Genomic DNA, 13,839 nt, shown 5'->3' on the forward strand with positions numbered 1-13,839 from the left:
TGAGCTGTTTAACACACCATTTTTTTCCTCGGATCACTGCAGATTTCTGGTGTTCCTGTCATGATAGTGTCACTCATTATCTCCTTATAGAAACACAGACTTCAACATCTACATGTGTGATGTCATCTTTATCAGAGGTCATTCTCCACACACCAAAGCTTATCTTCAAACACAACGAAGGATAAAGATCTATATTTAATTTTCTTTTGAATATATTTATTTCACATGAAGTGCGTGACTGAAACTCACAAGAAGAGAACCCATTCTTTCACTTACACTTAGTCTGAGAGGTGTTCAGTAGAATTCTCACCTTGTTTCTGCTGGAAGGAGTTGGGCATCATGGGATTTGTAGTCATCCCCAGGTAGCAGAGCAGAATCTGGACTTCAGAGCACAGGGCAGAGTTCTGGAGGTCTGGTCTGAGTCCAAAATGCCTTTGTTTGGGGGTCAGTTATCAGCAGTGATCAGTTATCACCCTGAGGAAGAGAAGATATCCTGGGTTCAGCGAAGAGAGACGCAAGCTTACGTCTAACAGCGTGGCAGAGCTGGATCATGCAGAACTGGATGTCAGATTGGAGGCTCAAACCTTGCGGAGAGGCATCCAGAATAAGCTTGGCAAACGCAGCTGTCCTTGAGGCTGAAGTGTGTCGTGTCTCTGTGTCGCTGGTGGAGAGGGCTTGGAGGAACCTTCTTCCTGGCAGTGATGGCAACACTTCTAGAAAAGCTGGGCAACGGCAGCAGAGGGTTGAAGTGAGTCAAGTCGACTGAGCGCGCTCCACGCTAGTGAAACGGTCCACAGGGCATCGCTGGCGCTCTAAGCTGATAGGCCGACTGCACTCTAGCGTTCATTGATTGTAGCGTTTGGTCGCTCCACTTTCCATGAATGCTAAAACCATGGGGGCAGCTCAGTTTTGCAACAAAAAAGAGGGGAGATTAAACAGCCTGTGAAATAATCCCAGTTTTGTTTTAGTTTTTTTATAATACGTTTGAATAAGGAGGAATCTAAAATCCCATTGAGTCACATAAACTCTAAACCTTGGACTACCAGCGCCTTTAATATGCCACAGCCCAGGGACCTGGGAGCCATCTGTCAGATTACAGCCTTTCATATACGGCAATGACACATTGTTTTATAAACAGAGCTTTTATACAACAAACATTTCAGTGTCCTAGAGCATTAATCTACGTAAGCTGGTCTCAATCCGTGGAACTAGATATTGCTCTTTATAACTTGTCTTGTTCGGGGGTGGAGTGTATGGGAGAGGGTGGCATTACATCACTGCAGATGTCCCCACAGCCTGGTACAAGCAATGGTCAGTTTGGGCAGAATTTGGGGAGCAAATCCTGAAAAGGAGGAAGAGAGAAAAATAAGCAAAGATCCAAGTTTGTAGTTTTTCATGGTTAACCTTAAACTTTGGTGGAAGCACATTTTATAAACTAATAAACTCATATTTCTGGTAGCTAGTATTTTGGGGGATGGGGGGGATGCTTATAAGGCATAGTAGGCAAGACTGTCAACGCTACACCATATTGTGATTTTTTTACATTGTATAAATTAATATCTAGGTTAACATAGACTTCTGAGAGGTCACACAGTGCACCAACACCAGTCAGACGAGAAAGGGTACCATCGTACCATCGTCTTTCATACGCTTATAAGTATACAATGTCAAAACACCCAGAGTTTTCAAAGTTCTCACGTCATTTAAGATGAAGGCACATTTAACAGAGAACAGAGTGTTATGCTGGACAGTAGTTATACATCCAATCAGAGTACATTAAAATCCTCAGTCAACATAAAGGCTTTTATATACCGATGGCAAATGACCGATGAGATGCTTGTTGATCCCATCATCCAGGGTCAGGGATCAACCTTAACATGGATCAGCTTAATCTCTGAATTGACATAATCAAAAGCCAACATGGGGTCACTTCCTGTGTAAGATTTACACTGCTGCCACAGTAGCCACCAAATGTTCAGCCTGTCTCTGACTTCTAGTGGCTGTTTAACTGGGTGAGATGACCAGTAGTATCAGAGAACACCTTGGTTATTGGATGCCTGGCTGTTTCCTGGCTCCCTAGGTGTACATTGTCTCACTCATAACACACCTAACCCTCGTGCATTGTGAACCCTTCTGATTTGTTTGTGAGGTTTTATGACAGTTTTGACTATATACAGCTTTTCTTTTAGGTAAATATTCAGGATGCAGACAGAGTGATATGTGATGTGTAGTTCCGTTTGTTTATTAAGCCCTTCTCTCCCGGTGTCAGGATGGCTTGTGCAGAGAGTGAGTGAGTGACCTTAATCATCGGAGGGATATTTAGGTTTCAGGCTATCCCCAACTGGAACATACGCTCATACTGTCATCTCCACTGGGTTGAAACAGCTGGCTGCCATGACATCTCTTTGGGCTAAAGGGTGGTGACACGTCCAGTTCTGTGGTCAAGGGTGTTTTAAAGAAACATTAATCTTTTAAATTTCCTGGAGCTACAATGATTTATTTCTTGTTTAGAGAGTTCGATTTCCGTTTTGGGGGTAGCCGGTAATTATGTCAGTTCATGATAATGTTTCTTTGTCATTTTTTACCTGTGTATCGCGTGGATCTGTAATGTAACTCACTGCTGTGAACTAACCTTGTTTGGTGTCAGCTCTGAGCCAGCTGACGCCATGGAGGCAGTTATCTGGAGTAATAAAGGTCAGGGAGGGGCTTAATCTCGCCGTTTTGCATTGGCTGGCATTTACAGTGGAGGGAAAAATAATGGTCCTGTGAGAAAGAGGGCCAAGGGAGAGATAATTCCAAGTGATAGCTCTGTCTGCGCACATTCAAGGATTCGTTGTATTTTTGTATTGTGTTAGAATCACGATAGCGACAGTCCTGGCATGGATATTCCTAGTGATAACGACTCAATGATAATGTGAGCATGTGTTCGAATTATAGAATCATTTTACTTATGAAGCCTGATGAGGATGTGGGAAATAATGCAGTGAACTGCTCACGTTCAGAATGGGACAATATTTTTTATGCAAAATCTTCACTGATGATGATAAAATGAAAGTCGATATGCAAAACAGGAGGACAATAGATTCAGTCATCTGAACTTCCTTTTTTTCTACAGACACTTGCTTTTAAAAAGGCCATGTGTAGCTTATTACCAAATGAAGATGGCCCTAAATTCTCTAAATGTGGGTCAGTGTTTCTGTTCATACAGTAATACTCATTTTGTGAGCTACTTTAATGAAGTAATGCACGGCTACTGGCTTACCCAATCGTTTGATTAATTGATACTTGCCCACTATAGTAATGCCCGAAACCCCTGTGGATGAATTGTGTTAAAAACACAATTCGTTATTTGTCTACAACTCTACAAATTTGCTGACACATTTAGCAATTGACTACCTGTCAAGGATTTTCTTTGAGAGACCAACGGTTCCACAGAAACTTGGTAGGAGTGAGCCAAATCATTTCACTGTGAGAAAGCTTTTGGCCTCCCACGCAAAACCTTTGTGACTTTCGCTGCCGTGTTTCATGTTGTTATTATCATGTTGTTATTATCATGTTGTTATTATCATGTTGTTATTATCATGTTGTTATTATCATGTTGTTATTATCATGTTGTTATTATCATGTTGTTATTATCATGTTGTTATTATCATGTTGTTATTATCATGTTGTTATTATCATGTTGTTATTATCATGTTGTTATTATCATGTTGTTATTATCATGTTGTTATTATCATGTTGTTATTATCATGTTGTTATTATCATGTTGTTATTATCATGTTGTTATTATCATGTTGTTATTATCATGTTGTTATTATCATGTTGTTATTATCATGTTGTTATTATCATGTTGTTATTATCATGTTGTTATTATCATGTTGTTATTATCATGTTGTTATTATCATGTTGTTATTATCATGTTGTTATTATCATGTTGTTATTATCATGTTGTTATTATCATGTTGTTATTATCATGTTGTTATTATCATGTTGTTATTATCATGTTGTTATTATCATGTTGTTATTATCATGTTGTTATTATCATGTTGTTATTATCATGTTGTTATTATCATGTTGTTATTATCATGTTGTTATTATCATGTTGTTATTATCATGTTGTTATTATCATGTTGTTATTATCATGTTGTTCTCGGTGGACAGCTCCCCTAGAGGGCTGCGGGTGCCTCCGAGAGAGAGAGCAACAAAGTGACTGGATCAGAGGAATTGTGAACACATTGTAGGCCTATCAGAGATCAGGTTGACAGAGTCTATGTGGGTTTCCTCGCATGACCCAGATGTGTAGTCAGAGCAGTGTATTCCCTAGCCGTCTTCCTCACCCTGTCACCTGTAACCTTCAGAGTGCCGCTCTTCACACACACTGGTCAGCAACGTCAATGACCTTAGTTGAAAGTTTACTTAACGTTTGTTGGAATTTGAATCATCCTCCCTTTTAAGGATGGAATTCTTGGAATGCTGGATTGCGAAATAACTGGATATTTTCTCTCACTGCAGGCCTTAAATAACCACCATGCCACCGTGTGGTGGGATTCCACGATAGAAAAACACACTTTGTTAATGGCAACGGGCCAGAGAGAAAATCCTGTACAGTGCGGCGCAACCATAGCTTAAGACTGCAGCTCTGAAAGCTTGTAACGGTCAATTTCCATTTCTCACCCTGAGTGCTGCTACCATCAGCATGCTTCGAGCCAAAAACAGCTCAGCTACCTTTAACTATTAGCCAAGTAAACCACTACACAATCAATATCACGCGAGGGATCCTTGGATTTGATTCCTCACACACCACGTTTGCATGGGGCACACGCCAGCCAGTGCTAGTTCTCGGTACTCGGTACTCGGCCCGTTCCTAGGAAATCCCATGTGTTTGACACATTGTGTAGTTTGCTTTCTGCATTTTGTTGTGCAGTGAAAAAAGAAACATAAACCCCCACCACATATCAATGTCTGAACGAGAACTAGGTGACATTATCATCCCCTAAAATTGATTTCGCAACACAAAAGCAAAAGTAGGCTCTTGTTCAATCAACTCCTCACAGGTTGATGAAGCGCATTAGTACAGATCATCTCTGATTCCTGTAGAGAACGCATAAACCACTGCTGCAGGCGCGGATTGTCTCCTTCCGCCATATTAATGAATATTTACATAGTGAAACATTAGAATTAGAATTCATTAGTATAATCAGAGGTCTTGATCTGGATTGGGAGTTGTTTGATTAGTTGCTCCAAGACATGGTTTTTGTAGTGTACCTCAGCTTGTCTTCTACTTTTGTTGTTTCTGTCTTGATATTACAGTCTCTGGTTTGTGTTTGTGGATCACCTGTCTTTTCTCTGACTGGAACACACTTCCATAGATGTGGTAAGTCACTGGAATAGAAACATAGAAACAACCGGAACTGTCCCAGTGACTGACACACTCTGGGTCACTATGTTAAACTGTACTGTACACAGCAGCCTATGTTCACTGACAGTTCTTATTTTCATCAAAATGTCATGGTTCTAGTCAATCAGATTCCCAATATGGAAGAATGACTGCAGAAAGGTGGAAGATCACTGGACTGGCTGCATAATTTAAAGTGAAATATGTTATAGGCAAGCATGTCTATCAGTTGAGGTTTCCTGAAACATCCCGGCTCTTTGACATCATAAAATATAAATTCCTGTTTAGACATGAATTCTAATTGATGGAGAGAAAAAAATGCAATGCCAAACTGATCTATCTGGTTGATTTGACTGCTCTCTGCTATATATATATATATATATATATATATATATGTGTATATATAAATATATATATATATATATATATATATATATATATATATATATATATATATATATATATATATATGTATATATAGGTATAAAGTGCTCGCTGGATACAGCTTTGCATCTAAGTCTGACATGTTATTTCATTCTTTTATCAATCTGCAGCTGCTCGTTCTCTCTGGCACTCTGGCTGCACGAGGTGGATGTTTCAGAGGAAGCGGTACGGCAAGGGCAACATGCATCACACCCACTGTAGAAAACAGGAAATCACATGCTTCATGGCAAAAGCCGCTGTCACACAGACCAAAGTCATAAAAAGTTTATTTTTGTTACCCCTTAAACCTTTCTCTTTCAGTTTTTACTGCTCTTTAGTTCCACATAATTCAGTGGACTACAGGGTGGTTTCAAGGTTGTGAAATGTAGCTAATATACCTGAAAGAACATGAATCTGTCAGCCTCTTCAGGGGTTTGCACTGTGGTGAGAGACTTGTCTGATTCTTCTTACCAAACCTACAGGAGGGTTCTAAACATCAATCACTTTCAGCCCTGGTTCATCCTGATCACAGTCTGGTTCCCTCTAATCTGAGCATGATAATTGGAACTTGATTTATAACAGGAATAGGGTTTAATGCATGCGCAGTGGTAATTGTTTTGTGAATTGTTTCGGGGTGTCTTTTTGAAATCAGCTTTGAGAGACGGAGAAGAGGCACTTGCGGGCTCATTAGAAAATTGCAGGCAGGCAGACCTGCAAATAAGCTGTCACACATTACAAATGAGATTACCTTTTCACTGTTGCCCTGAGAACCAGAGATGAGGGATCCAGGGCTGGAAACAGAAGAAAAAAATAATAAATAGCTGCAATCGTCTGGTCTATCAGCACGTTAGATCTGCGAATGGTGTGTTCTCATGGCTTCTTCATGCGTGGTAAAGTAGGCCTAGTTTACAAACAGCTGGAAGCGCAAAGGTATAATCAGGTCTCCGAAGGGTTTTCATGCACAAACATTGCTTGAAGAACAAGGTGTGCTTCAGTCACCTATCGGGCCGAGGAAAGGAATTCAAAGGGGTACAATGTTCAGCTTCTGACGGGTTGCGTTTGGTGTGACTGTTGCTGAAGTGACCTAGGGGTTGGAGGGCATAGTTCTGGTGTGGGGATACGGGTCAGGGATGTGCAACTTTTTGACGTTCTTATCTTCTCTGTTCCTTCACAGCTTTAAGTTGCTGGATGTTTAAGAGCCATTCCTCAGTTCCCGTTTCACCACACTAATCGTCAAACAGACAAGAACATTTGTGACAAAGATGAGAAATTCACCACTGTGTCACGGCCAGAAACCAGTTAAACTTGCACCACGCTTCCATACAAATCTCTTTCTGGCTATGAAAACACAGCCGTGGAGTTGAGGGTACGTCAACTGAAGGTCTTTTATCAAAACGAATTTGATGAAACACAAACAATAAGATAAGATAAGAAAGGGTCTTTCTGTTAAGCTGTTCATCTTAACGTATGTCCGAGGCTATACTGTTAAAAGCAAGCAGTGAAATGTGGCATAGAGTTAGCATCATTTGCATTCAATCAGGAACATGCAAACAGTCTGCTTTGCATTGTAAAAATCATTATGGATGTGGAAAGGAACTATCATTGTTGGTAGATGGCAAGGTTAGAATAGGCCTATAGGAGCCTATCATAGGCAAACATCACTTATCTGATTGTTATTCAGTCTAGACAGCGGAGCTGGCTGAAGAAGCCCGGTATCAATACCCCTTTCTTCTTTCACTGTTAGCCTATTGAGACTTTGAAAATAAGTAATGATGGCATTTCATTCAGCAAAGTTATGGCCATGGCTATCAATATATACTTTCAGTTTGCGTACATTATTGGCCTGTTACGGGCTGTAAATGTCTTTCCTAATCATTCTCATGATAACTTTGAGCCAAAACAGTGTTTGCACGACAACAGACACACAGGAGAGGAGGAAGAGAGCGTAATAGCACATATACCCTTGCCTTACATGGGCAAATATCTGTACTCAGCGAGTCGGCTGGAATTTGGAGCTGTGACGTCAGCGGCCGCTGCTGTCCCAGTCTGGTCTAGAATTGGGAAAAAGAAGTTTGCTAGACTTTTGTGTGGGAATTGAAACTCTAGCTTGCTATATTCCTAGAGAGAGCGAGGTAAGGGACTTTGAAACTATTCCTTTGTTGCAGAACCATATGGTCTTTGTTTAAAGACGGCAGTGTGTGTAGCTTCGTCTGTATGTACAGTTAAAGTTGTTTTGACACTTGTTTGTTGCTTCTTGTTCTCTTTGAGATGATTAGCTAGCTAGCTAGCTAGTTAGCCCAGAGTGTACTGTAGCTAGCCCTAGCTATCCGTAGTTCAGTTGGAGGGCGTGGGCTCTCTAAAGAGGGTTTGTCATCTCGTTTGCAAGCTACACAAACCGGCATTATTAGCCTGATACCTAGATCTTATATTACACTAAAGACAGTTGTGTTTGTATAACGAGATTTTTATGAACTTGAGAGCTCTCTACCCTGAGTTACATAGCCTGCTCGCTAACGAAGCCTAAATGCAGTTTGTGTTTTTAGCCCACAACATCCAGGAGGGGCAGAGACTGCTTCTCTGACTTTGGTATGCGGAAGAGATGCTCTGAGCGCTTGAGGAGCAACGTAGCCACCTAGCTTTCTTGTTAGCAAGAGCTACACACACACATGTATACACGTTTAATGTAAACGGCGTTTCAAAATTGACTCAAATGTTGTCAGAACTTACCCGCAACACATTCTATTCAACCTGCTTATCAAAGCGGCTATCGTGTTCACCTTTGGTCTATGATTAACCAGCATGGATAATGTATGTTCACTGTACAGTGGGCCTGAATAGTTTATAATAAGTGAACTAGACAATAACTCCATATTGGACTATCTATTTTAGACATACTGAGTTTGAAAGTATGCAGGTAGATATCTCGAGATTGATAAAGTACTTTATTGTTCACTAATGTCACACTACATTATTCAAGATTGAGAAAGGCAAGGCAACCAGTCTAGACAATATAGAGGCCTATTGTTCAACTCCAAAGTCAATATAGTTTGCTAACATGCAGGGAAATTCATGAGTCTTTCGTGCTGAAAAGATTCACATCAACTTTGATATGAATTTCAAATCCATAACTTCAAGCTCCCCCGGGAGCTCAATCATCAAACTGAATATATCTGTGTCATCCACACATATTTTGACTCAGGCAACATTAAACGGAACTGTCTTAAAAAATTTCCAGCTAAAAAAGGACACATTTGACAGCCTTGACGATGTTCAAGTTTAAAGTGGAGTCCCAAAGCTGCAACTAGATAGGCCCCCTGGTAGGTTGACTCAAGCTGTTCTACTGTAAGTGTTTAATGGGATGTTTTAATGAGCGTGTTGCTTGCGGGAAAAGGAGACAGCCTTGTAGGTTCCCAGGCTACCTCGACTCAGTTCAGATACAGCCGCCCCTCATAGCTCCCTCTCTGTAGTGAACTGAACTACAGATCATCTAGTACTGTTTAGATAAGGACACAGGCATGTGTGTGTCTAGACAGTTTATCTAAGACAGAAAAACACGAAAACCACATCATGCTAAACGTTGAAAAGGCCGAGATGTTTACGACTTAATATATGAGGTCTGATATGTGAATAACAGCACCTTTACTGCTGCTGATGCAACACAGGTGTATTCTGAGGTCATTTCTTCTTCCCGCTAGCTCCTACGCAGAGTTTCAAGATGTTGAGCTGCACCTGTTCTCCGCTGTCCAGCACAGGGATCGTGTGAAGGCAGAAGAAGATTATATCATTCAGTTTGTAGTGGAGCAGAATTGAAAGGCATACACATAAACCACTAGGATTACTATCCTGGATGCCTTCAGGCCTGGTTAACTAGGACCCCTGGTATGGAAGCAGCACTCATTATTATTATTATAAAACATATGTTTTTTCCTCTTTCTTCAGATAGTGGACGGCGAGGTGCTTTCTCATCGAGCTGAGGACTCATCCGTCTGGGGTAGGCAGCAACCTGAGGACTCATCTGCCGCGAGCACCCGTAGGGAGAGAAGGTAGGCTTGTAACACAGCCTCATACTGTAAGATCCAGACCCCTGGTATCGATTTCCGTGATCAATTGAGACTTTATAATGCTTGGATGATTGAATCGGTCCACACGTTAGTGCCAATAACACACGTTTCCTATACTGGATCTGAGTTTGTAGTCGAAAATAGCCCAGCTGTGTGTCACAGCCTCGTATAACATACTGCAGCGGAGACCAAGGACTGAGTTTGGTGTCATGGCTACCTGTCGAGGAGGAGCTGTAGCTGGATGCTTCTGACCTGATGAATGACATGATGATGATTTGCAGTTTCCATCCTTTGCTTGTCTCTGGAGACAGGCTGTGTTATACAACGCTGCTTAATCTGAAGAAACAAATAACAGCATCTGTGTCTGGTGTTGAAGTCAGGAAACGAGCAGCAGATCCTTGGGAAACCACAGCTGCCCATGTTGCCTTCCCTCCATAATCCTTGGAGTTTCAGCCAAGCGTACAGTGTTATCCATCTTAGGTCAGATCAAACTCAACTCCATCATTTAAAGTTCTCTTCAATCATGGTTATTATTAGGACGTCTGTGAGGCATGCACCACAGCGTTGTTATGAGACTTTGTGTTAAAAAATGTGGCATTCCAGTCCCTAAAAGCAAGCCGAATTGATATAGCCCTGAAATCTTTCTCAATTTCTTTTCCATATTTGGAAATGTTTATCTCCTCATGGTGACTGAACGAGGGTGGAGGAGGTGATGTGAGTCATTTTAGCGGCACAAGGCTGACTGTGAATAAAAGGAACCTTAACAGTAAACTGACATTCAGTGAGACTTGCTCCTATTTTCTAAAGAGAATCAAGATGCTGTGAGTATCGTGCTGTGCCACTGTACTGTCTGGTTAGGTCTTTAGAGCATTCAGCAGGGGTGGCGATTCACCACGCTGAGGCTGGCTCTGAGCTGAACATGTTCTGTGCTATCATTTCATTTGTAGAGATGTTAGACTTTAAAGAGCACACCCTTTTATGCTTTAAGGCCTCGATAGTTATGGCTCAAATATGTCTTTAAGAAAAAAGAGGAGGGTATTAATCTTGTGATTCTTGATTTGTTGGTTGCTGACATGGGGGATTCTATATTTAAGGATATATCTCATTTGATGCATTTTAGAAGTGGTGATATGGGAAAGGAGTGGCCAAGTGCTGGGGACACAACACATGTTTAGGACAGAGAACAGATCTCTCGGATGATCGGAGTGTTTGAATGATAAGACTCTACTGTCAATATGATCCTGTCAGTTCCTGTAGATTTCTAGACATTTAAACCTTAGCATTAAAGATGGTGTTGGTTGTTATCTTACCTACTGTCTGTCAAATCTGTCTTTTCTGGTATTCAACATCCTATTCAGAGTGGAGATTTGAACTCTTGTCTCATTTAATTTGCTGGGCTAACTACATACATTTCTTCTTGAAAAGGTTTTTGGCTTGTTATTTTATTTTGCTCTATACCTTAAGCAGATCACTTTCAAGTCAGCTGCTCTCTTGAACATCAAGGAGAAAAACGTGCTGGAAGATCATATTGTAATAATAGTCCAACCATAGAGTTTTAAATACATGAATAGATCAAAAACATTTGGTCTGTTTACTCCTTGTTGTGACTGCGTGGGTGGTGAGACTATCTGTCCATAATCCATCTTCACGTTAAGGAACACTTCTCTATTTCTGGATGGTTAATAGTTAGTGGATAGAGCCTTCAAGAGACTATCAATGCCAACCATCGCATCCAGGGCCTTCTTAGAGACTATCAATGCCATCCTACATTGCATCCAGGGCCGCTAACCGTGTCTGCTTCCTCTAGTGTGTTTTACGTGATGTTTCTTTAGCCCCTGATGTAATTTCTGTCTCCCTGTGCCCAGCACAGGATGTTTGTGTCGAGTGTTGTTGTGGACACAGCCTAGCTAAAAGGCCTAATCTGCAACACCTCTGACCTTCTCTCTTGCTATAAGTTTGACACTTCAAACGTTTCCTGACACACATTCCCATCCCACAGAGAAAGTAGACAGGATAGGTAAATGTAATAGGATTTAACATAGCTTCAAGGGAAGATGTTGCCGACTTTAATGATAGTATGGTGTTATAATCTAATTACCTTTAGCTTGATGTTACACAAGACCCACAGACAGTGTTTGGTCCCTGGAGGCGAGCCATCCTGTTTGCACCCCAGCAGCCTTCGCTTCTTCCTTTTTTCGCTGGTTTTATCAGTTGCTGAAATATTGCCAACATTTTTCTGTGTAACAGAATTGTAATGAGTTCAGTGCAAATGTTATCACATGGCTCTACTACGACCCATTTCTAAACCCTAACCCTTTCCACCGCTGAGTCATTGTTTATAAACTTCTATCTATCTTTTTTTCTAGCCTTTTCTACCATCAACTTGAATCCCTGTTTTGAGGATGCACTCTCGTGTTTACATCACAAAAAAAAAAAAAATGGCGCAGAATGGAACTTATAAGAATACAAATTTTCCTGTCAACCCATGGTCTACTGTCATGGTTACCAGATTGGTCTGTTGTAGTGTCTTAAAATGGGACGTTTAATCTGGTCTCACTTTCCACTCTCCGTAATTGTAAAATGTTGTTAGCAGTTGGGTGAGATTAGATGTTTTTACTGACTTCCAAATGAATCGCTTGTCAACATCGGAACCTAAACTCATGATTAACTGGAGCGATTAGAAGCCAAGTTAGGAGGCTCATGTGAAATACTCGCCGATTAACTTCCTTAATAAGAGAATCCCTTTAAAGGTTTGATTGGTTTCTGTTGGTGTCTGGTTGTTGATTGGTGTACAGCCAAGCGTCTAAGCACCTTCTCTCTGAGCAGAGCATCAGACGGTTATTCAGAGTAAAGAGATGGGAAACAGGGTAACCTTTCCCTGCTCTGAAGTGTAAACACAAGAAGCTGCAAGTTTCATTCACTGTGGTCTTCGGAAACAAACGGGTTGTTAAATGGGTTAATTGTTACAAAAATAGATAAAGCTCCAAAGGATGATGTATGTTGAGGCAGGACAGGCTGGTCCATATTGTGCTACTAGGGGGTGTTAGTGTCATACAGGATATGCAGTCCTCGTCTGACTTATTCATTATAAATAATGTTCTCTGTTGTGGACTCATTAGCATTGAGCGATGACTCCTTAACCCTAATCCTAACCCTTTAACCAACACGCAGACAGAACCTTCTCTAACTGCCTCTTAAGTGGGCGGGAGAGAAGCCAAGCATGGACAGACTGCGTGACAGACCCTCTCTGTTCGTCCACGCTTCGGATCGACTCAGTAGAGATTCTCCTCGTAGACATCAAGACCCTATATTCATTAGTAATCGTAGGCTCTCAGGATCCTACCAACTGGAGGAGTTAATCTGACCTAATGCACCGTGTGGTCCCTATAAATCTGACCTAATGCACCGTGTGGTCCCTATATATCTGTGAGGTTAGCTCAGGTGAGGCTGGAACAGCAAGACTGACCCTCCAGCGTAGAAAGGTAGTTCAGGTGCTGTAGCTTTTAAAGGGAACATAATACGCCAAGTGGGAAATATGTCAGAGATGTAATAGCTTTCACATTCATGATTATATCTTGTGAAGTATATTTTTGTTCTCTTGAAATGCTGGATGATTTTAGTCATTCAAGACAGCTTTATGGCATTATGTCAAGAAGTAGAATTAACCATGCCCAACCTCTCAGTGGTTGGGGATCGGAGTTCACGAACTGATTAATCTCAGATTAGGCAACATCTTGCTGCTAATGGAACGTGAAAAGAAATGGATGCATGCACATGGCCTTCACTGCATGCCAGCTGCCTGCCGCCAAGGCCTGGTCATATAGTGATGGGTGCTGTTGGCAAAACACAAAGCCAATATTGACCTACCAAAACATGCCTGGAGCAGAAACCATCAGGGAGGGGGAGGATGCTGGATTACATTTGTATTGATCGGTGTGATTGGTTAATTTGCCGTAATTT

The 13,839-nt window shown here is 41.2% G+C and overlaps 1 protein-coding gene and 1 long non-coding RNA gene across 9 annotated transcripts in view; one reads left to right on the forward strand and one right to left on the reverse strand.

The window, feature by feature from the left end:
* Nucleotides 1–13,839, forward strand: part of lpp (LIM domain containing preferred translocation partner in lipoma) — a 130,042-nt gene that overhangs the window by 10,462 nt on the left and 105,741 nt on the right. For 2 of the 8 annotated variants that reach the window (XM_084676210.1, XM_084676213.1), the window contains exons 1-2: nt 7,240–7,950; nt 9,758–9,861. The gene's annotated coding sequence lies outside the window, so the exon portion shown is untranslated. Of the gene's footprint in view, nt 1–5,873; nt 6,005–6,992; nt 7,185–7,239; nt 7,951–9,513; nt 9,607–9,757; nt 9,862–13,839 lie in introns of those variants that run through there. The other 6 variants (XM_084676211.1, XM_084676212.1, XM_084676215.1 and 3 more) reach the window with 6 other exon arrangements.
* On the reverse strand, nt 1,054–7,075 carry LOC146254248 (uncharacterized). Its single transcript, XR_014731509.1, has 5 exons — nt 6,818–7,075; nt 6,567–6,609; nt 6,217–6,294; nt 5,336–5,382; nt 1,054–1,342 (listed from the first exon to the last, which is right to left on the reverse strand). It is a non-coding gene; the product is annotated as an uncharacterized LOC146254248 (long non-coding RNA).

The sequence above is a fragment of the Hypomesus nipponensis genome, chromosome 16 (genome assembly GCF_054491055.1).
Source record: "Hypomesus nipponensis isolate SF chromosome 16, ASM5449105v1, whole genome shotgun sequence".
In the NCBI taxonomy this organism is placed as follows: Eukaryota; Metazoa; Chordata; class Actinopteri; order Osmeriformes; family Osmeridae; genus Hypomesus; species Hypomesus nipponensis.